Consider the following 8,064-nt stretch of genomic DNA (forward strand, 5'->3'; position numbering starts at 1 on the left):
ATCATGAAGTGGGTTAGGAATGGCCTGGTAGATCCAGCAAATCAGAAATGGCTGGGGATCCCACTACAGTTGTTAATATAGAAAGCATAGAACTGACTGGGCATCTAAGATAATTGGATTTTCCTGGTAAAATAATCACTGATGATGTAATTAATAATTATGATATTCAGATGTTTGTCTTTATGTCTCAAGGTTAATAACCCAGTGAAATGAAATGGATGGCAGTATTTATGGCTTTCAGAGTTACTGTTTCAGGTTTTCTGTAGGCTCATTAAGACCATAGTGGATTGCATGTGTTTAGTTCACATTTTCAAGGTCAGCTTCTACCAAAAGGACTAAAGAGCATATCAGTGAAACCTCCTTGTATTATTCCCTCTTCCAAGCTGCATTGGCTAGGATAACCTGCCATTGCACCTGCTGCTTCTCACTAAATTGTTGTTTTCACAAATAAATACAATGCACATGCTTTAAAGAAATTGTTCCTTTTATTTTATTTATGCTAAAATATGTTTAGTGAAAGAAAAGTCCATGCTACAGCTAAGAACATGTAATTGACAATCTTTTAATTTCTAATTCAAACTAATTAATGTAATAGAATTATACAGCCCCACAGCATATAGATTGACAATATTCTCTTGTGTATACATTTTACAGGTGTACAGTGATCTTGGAAAGAGAAGATGGGGGATGAGACATTATACAGTGCAGCAACACAGAACCCTGTAACACTGCAAAATTATTGCTGTTACTTTCCAGCATGTTAGAGGAGTTGGTGCTAGTGCTTATTTCTTGTCCTTTTGGCCAAAATGTCACCAGCCACAATTGCTCCTGACAAAATTAATCCTATTGGGCCATATGTTTCCTAATGTTCCACAGATGATAGTTTAATAGCAGCCATTGTAGACCAACAGTATGAAAAATAAACAAAAAATGCATCATCATTAAAAAGCTGAAAGGTTCCTGTAATTACAGATCTCTATCAGAGTACAAAGACTGGAGTATATTGAAAGCAAGATCTTTCCAATGTATGGGGGAAAATGATTTGTTGTGACATTTAAAGAAGGCATGCACATGTCAGTAACTCTGTAGTAGCTTTCTAAGGTGTGAGAATATCCGTTACATAAATTCCTCTGTCCTAGCACTGTGTAAGAAAATATCCTTACATACAGACAGAAATGACTGGTGAAATTACAATATTACTCAGCATTAAATTTGTACATTATCAGCCTGACTCTGAAAACCCTACACAAAGTTCCTACTGTTGTGCCATTTTTGATTTCTGACAAGGTTCTCATGAATTGTGCAAATTAGTCCTGTATAACTCAAGCTAGCAATTTGCCATGAAACACACATGAATTTAATTGCTGATAATTGCATATTAAAGAGAAAATTTTCCCATTAAAAACATTTTCCTAAACCTTATTTTCAACTTCAATAGTCATAGTCATCTTATGTTTTGAAATCTATTCAAGCACAAGATGAATTACAAGGGAAATGCCTGTACCCATTTTAGAATAAAGAAGCAGAAAAAAAACATTTCTCTTTCTGGTAAGAAAAGGAAAAAATAAAATTATGTAAGATATGAAAAGCTATTGTAAGAAAAATCTCTTCAGTGTTTTGGAACTACATGATCTTTAAGGTCTCTTCCAACGCAAACAATTCTAAACTTAAATTTCAGTACACCCTACAGAACATGGCATATGAGTTAATAGAATTTGTTCAATAAAGGCTGAACTTTGATAGTGAAAATTTAAGTTTTACTAGGTTGGAAAACCAGCTGAAGACATTTAGAGAAAATATCATTATAAAATATAACACAAAGCTCTAAAGATTATAATATCTTCTACTTAGCATTTCTGCACACTCTTTTCCTTTCCTTTCACTCTGAACTCACATCTACTAGGTATGATGATGATTTGTCAAAAAATATTTAAAAATATCATGTGTTCTTTTTTGTCATGATGAATGTCTTTTTTGAATTTATGCTACTTTGTCATTGTGAAGAGAGGATTTATAACTTTTCATAGCATTGAGCAATTTTTTTCCTTATTAGAGGCACCTGAGAGAAATGCAGGGCCAAACTTCCATCATGCCCTCAGCAAGGACTGCATTTTTGCATCTGCAATTTTTCAGGCACAGCTGAAATTATTTAAACACCTAACCATTTGATTTACAGATGTAATCAGGTACCTCTATATACAAGTGATTGTAACTGCAGCTGTTAGATTGGGGACTGTCATTTGAAATTCTTCCTCAAATGTGCAAAATAATTATCTTGAAATTATTTATGTGGGTTCATTAAACAAGTAAGCTTCAATCCTTGTATTCTCCCTGTGTGTTAAGCTGCTTAAATCCTCAGGTAGCCTTCCTGTGATCTCTGCTCTCATTATTTTCCCTGCTCCACTTTTTCTTATACCAAGTATGAATACAGCATCACTTGCTCTCACACAAGTGCAACATTTATTCTGTGTAGGCTGTGCACCCGGTTCAGTTGCAGACTTCCATGGACTGGTCCCTTTGTTTTATATTCAGAACCCAGGAACAAAATTAGACACTCATGTAAAGATGTAAGCCACTCACTCACTCCCTTCCTCTGACCCAGACTTCAGCTGCATCAATAAAGCAATTCTCACCGACACTGAAGACTTAGCTACTGAGCATGATGGCCACAATCTGGCTCCACATTTTATTATTCCATCTAACAGCCTCAGAATCAAAGATATTGTTTTTCCCTTCTGCCCTTTTAGCTGTCCTTTGTCTGCACTTGTAGGAAGATAATCAATACAGATGAAACAAAAAGGTAATGGAAAACCTTGTTCTTCAAATGTTTTGCAGGAGACAAAATGGCATTACTGGGTCACACAACAATTCTGTGCACACAGACAGCTAATGTCACCTTACCCATATCTGTAAATTTATGTGCTAACAATTTATAAATTAATAAAAAACAGCAGGCAGATCATGTGTAACAATCTGTACTCTGTACTCTTACAGGAATTATAGAAATCTTCACCTGCTGTCCCTGGGCCCTCTCCTAATATTTCTGTGTTGTCCAGATTGCAGAAGGGCTGTTACAGCGACACATTGTCCCAGTAAGAACTGTATCAATGGCCACTGCAGTCACTGTTCCTGCCCAAGCCTGAGTGTTCCACTGTGCGTGTGGAAAACTCTCTGACCTGTAGAGTAAAAAAACCTACAACACTGAAGACTGCATTTATGGACTCCACCAAATGCTGTACATTTTAATTATATAAACTATTTCAAAAACTGAAGCATAACAAAGAAGATTTTAGCATTTCATTTAATTATCTTTGGTAATAATTTTGTTCTTTCCGTTTTACATGAATTATATCTCCCTTCATTAAGATTATAGATAATATAACCCTCTTCTGAAAAAATAGTGTCTAGTTCATTCAATTTAGCCTGGCAGTTTTCCAGATCGTTAAAGATATTTTTCAGTATTAAATATTGGCAATGACACAGTCATCTCTTTACTACGTCTAGATGAAAGTTAGGAGTATATGTCATATGTTTTTCTTTCATTACTCCCTTACAGGATGCATGTTGGTAAAATTAACTAAAAGGAATTACAAATGCTATTCTTACTTGCCTGGATTCTTGTGAGGGTGAAGAAAATTTTGGCCCAAGCAATACTGAAAAACTAGCAGAAAGTAATAATAATAACTAAAAAAAAAAAAGAAAACAGCCAAAAAAAACCAAACAAAATCCCACAGAAAACAAACAAACAAAAAAACCCCACAAAACAAAAACCAAAAGAAACAAAAAAACCCCATATTACATTCAACCAAGCAAAAATGCAAACTAATTAGTCAGGTTAGCTGGAGGAGGGTAGCAAGAATTAAAATCCTCAAGAAAAGGAACATCTTGATGTTAGCAATGCCAGGAGAGCTTTAGGAGTGTGTATTAGTGAGGAGCTAGGAACTAAAAGTTTAATCCATTCAGGGCTTCAGAGCATCCGCTAATCTCCATTGAGAAAGGAGTGTCTTATTCTGCAAGGAGAAATGGCAGCCCTACACAGGGCAAAGCTCTGGACACACGAAGTATATGATGTAACATTTAATAGCCATGGGGCTTTAACATGTCCTGCTGCTGATTCCTGAATCATACCACAGGTCATCAACAGGATAATTAGAAAGATCTCTACTGACATCAGCAGGCCTTGGGCCAGGCTCCAAGCTAGGTCTTAGTGTATAACTGATGATGGCAAACAGACAAGGACTTCACATCATGCTACAGATGTTATCTGGGAGGTAAATGTAGTCTGTTTATTATGATTCCACACAGAAATCTGCAAACATATTTGTGTTTCTTAATATCACAAGATAAGCATAATTACAAAGGAAATTAGTGTAGAATGACAAATGTAGCTCTGGGGTTAGTTTTCATTAACATGTAGAGATTTTCTAGTTTATGATGCCAAATGAGACATTAAAAGGGTGCAAATGCCAAAATTGTCTAACACCATTTTTCTTAATAATATAAAGAATAATTAGTTGGAAAAAACACCTGAAGATGAACTTTATGGTGGAAAATTAATGTTTTTAGGAATCAGGAATTCCTTACTGGAAACCTCTAGCTACCCTTTATTTTAGCTATTAAAATTACCTTGGAGAAAATGTGATGTTCTCTGTGGCTATAGAAAATTCTGGAATGAAACAAAAAAAAACAGATGAGAACCCCTAGAAATTAATTAGTGCCTTTCATCCTTCTCCACATGGCATCTGTGTTGAAAGGAATCATGATCCCAATGCCACCAACCACTCATATGTGGACAGCAATGTGATTTTCTGTGGATTCAATCTTCCCACTGTGTACAGTTCTTGGTACTTCCTATTGTGACATGTAAAGGTTTCTTTAAGTCTCTAAAACTCCACACAATTAACTTTTATAATTTGGTAAGAAATAGAGTAGGTCTTTTCCAAAGGTCTCATTGCCGGTCATCATGACTTTCAGAAATTTTATCCCTCACTAAGTTTTATAGAGCAAGATAAAGCACGTCAGGGACAAATTAGTACTACAGAAACTTCCTTCTCTTAGATTAACATGTAAAGTTGTTTTTTATATTACCAACACCTTTGGTTGCCAACCCTCAAACAAGTCAACATGCCATCCTTCCCTCTGCAGGGTGTTCCTCTCGCTTTTGCTTGCAAAGAAACAGAACTCCTACCAGAGCTGTAAAAAGACAACACAAGTCTCTCTGCATCTGCTGCAGCACGAAAGAGACAAGCCCTTAATTGTTTCTGGCTTTTGGAAACACAAGAGGTACACATCAGCCTATGAAATGGCTGCAACATGCAGCAAGAAGGGCAAAAAACTCTTTGGAGCGGTTGTGTTTTAGCAGGCTGCAACACAACCTTGGCATGTGCCAAATGAGGAGACAGAGGGAGCTGCCTGGGATGCATATAATGTTTATCTTCCTGACACATAAAAATTTTTCCTGGGCCTGTCATTATGTCTGTTGAATACTTGCCTGGAGGAAACCAACTGGTTTGCACTGCTTCTGTAAGAACAGTAACACCAGTTTGCCTGTCAGCATCACTGGGGCAAAACAGTCCTACTCTCCAGACATGAAACTGGGTCTCAACCTGCTAAATAAGCTTTGGACCGAAATAGAGAGTGAATAGCACTGCATGCCACGTAGGAGACAGTAGAGGGAGTTAGGGAGAAGAAGGAAGGAGTGGGATGAGACATTCTCATGAAAAATTCTTCCTGGAAGAAGGAGTCTTCATAAAGATGCCTAGAAAGTAACCACTCCTTTGTGGATATCAGAAAGCACAGGGATGATGCTTCAAATGTCTGAATTGCCACGCGAAATGCATATGGCTACACTCCCCCTCAAACAGTCCTAGTCAGGACAGACAGACAGTATGATGCCTACAGGCGTGCAACTACACTCCATCATGTTTGACAGTATTATTGGAACTCATGCACATATTTAATGACTGACGCAGTACAGTGTTGCCAGCACTGACCACATTTTCCATTCTTAAGGGAAAGTTGTTGTGGTTAAGCACCAGGGTTCTTCTGAGACCAAGAAGCACATCTGTCCTACTGTTAAAAGTACTGGTGAAAATATAACTCCCCTCTTTCAGTCTGTCTGAGGAAACTTTATTCAGTTATATGACATACACAGTCACATCTTTCTCCACCAGCATTTCAAATCAGATCTAAAGAATCACTTCAAAAAATAAAACGAAGATTAAAAAGGACCTGGTTCTCCAGAAACAGCCAAGTGTCTAGATGCTTTTCTTTTGTTCGTAGTGGTAAAGAGTCAAGGAAGTGTTTTGCAGAGCATTCAGGCAAAAAGGAAAAGAAGGTAGGACTGTCTGACGGACAAATGTATGAGTTTCAGCTTGGAGCGGCCGCAGGGAGAATTCCTCTCTGCCTTTCAGTGAGTGACTGATCTGTCTGTGACAGGAAAGTTAGATGTAAGAGGCAAATATTTGTGACATAGTGCAAAAGAATTGTTTGGATTCCTTTCCCCTTACAAAACTTTCAACTAGGAATGCACCCTTCCCTTCAGGTTACAGTGCGGGATAGGAACTAGCCACCCTGAAGAGCTGCCAGAGAAGTAGTTCTTCAGTGTGAGAAGAAATATGTGGATCTTTTATTTCAAACTGAATTTAGAGATCAATCTTTTTTAGACCAAATACCTGGTTGCCAATGAAACTCACATATGGCTTCAGAGGAGATTTTCCTTTTTTCAATGTATTTCTTTTTTCACCTAGATCTGAGAGTTTTGATGACACCTAATCAAGTAAAAAGGAAATTGCAAAAAATAGAGGGTAGAGAAAATGGTAAAGGCAGTTACTGTTTGGTGGAGGTACAGAGAGACATAACCATTTCCATCAAAAGAAAATGGTTCAGCAAGGTTAAAAAGCACTGGAAGCAACACTGATGGCAATGTAATTGCTGAAAATGAAAATGGTTATGATTTTTATTGGCCCGAAGAAGAATTGCATGGTAATAGTACTGCAGCTGGTGAATCTCAAAAGGCAGCTAAGGAAAAAAAGCATGAGGTGGTGCCAAATGACCTTACTGGCTGCCATGGTATAGTTGAGTACAGTGGGGATGCACTTACCAAGAGACTTCCCTATCAGATGCTTTGCTTGGCCCTTCAGACTTACGGCTCTGGAAAAGGACACAAATCCATTCAATTTAGTTTTTAACAGTGTAAACATTATTTTTTCTCCCTTTTCCCCTCCATTTCCTTTAGATATTCATGGTCCCTGATTGCAGTGGGATCATAGCACAGACAAAAATACTAGCTGAGGATGCCACTGGCAATGGGCAGCTGCGTGATGGTCTGGTTGAGTGCCCATCTCTTACCAGATGTCAGCTCTGGTCTGATCTGCTGGGAGCAAACCTCTTCTTTCCTAAGTGCCTGCTGTCCTTACTGCCATTTGCTTGCTGGTGCGTGGAGACAGATCACTTGTGCAGGCAGGGCCTGTCTTCCTCTCCGTCTGTTTGCACACTGAGAAACAGGAGGAGAGCCTGATTTCACCCTAATCTGACTTTACAGCACTCCATCACTTAAGATAACCCACTGGAAGTGTCTTTTCCATTAACTGGCATGCATCAATAAAGTGTGGAATTCCGTAGATTTTAGCTCATCGGGATGTAAGCAAAACAGAGACAATATTGAATATTTCCATGTTTTATTTCTCTATTTTACCTTAATTGGAAATAAAAGACTTCTGCATTTTAAAGCTGTTTGTTCATTGCAAAAAGCATGGAAAGGGCCGATAGAAACAATTGTTAGAGAAAGATTTTCTGTTGGGAAAATAGAGGCAATGTAAATCAATATATCTCCAGAGAAAGATCAATTTTTATGGAATTTTCCCATCATGATAATCTTAATTAAATACTTTATGTTTACGTTAATTTCTGCATCCAGTTACACCAGCATTGTGCATGATAGCACTTGCAGCCAGAAAATACTCTTCTTTATTCTCCCCAATGAGCCAAGCTTTTTGCTTGATCTGCATCTCCCTCATGCACCAAAGTTTCCCTTTGATGATGACTTGCTCGGATGAATCCCTA

At 37.7% G+C, this 8,064-nt stretch overlaps 1 long non-coding RNA gene across 1 annotated transcript; it reads right to left on the reverse strand.

The window, feature by feature from the left end:
• Positions 1-3,637: 3,637 nt before the first annotated feature.
• LOC108493328 lies at positions 3,638-7,364 on the reverse strand. The gene is made up of 4 exons (XR_001873438.1): positions 7,351-7,364; positions 7,103-7,152; positions 4,627-4,666; positions 3,638-3,661 (listed from the first exon to the last, which is right to left on the reverse strand). It is a non-coding gene; the product is annotated as an uncharacterized LOC108493328 (long non-coding RNA).
• Positions 7,365-8,064: the final 700 nt, after the last annotated feature.

The sequence above is a fragment of the Lepidothrix coronata genome, unplaced genomic scaffold, assembly GCF_001604755.1.
Source record: "Lepidothrix coronata isolate B3197 unplaced genomic scaffold, Lepidothrix_coronata-1.0 Scaffold16, whole genome shotgun sequence".
NCBI lineage: Eukaryota > Metazoa > Chordata > Aves > Passeriformes > Pipridae > Lepidothrix > Lepidothrix coronata.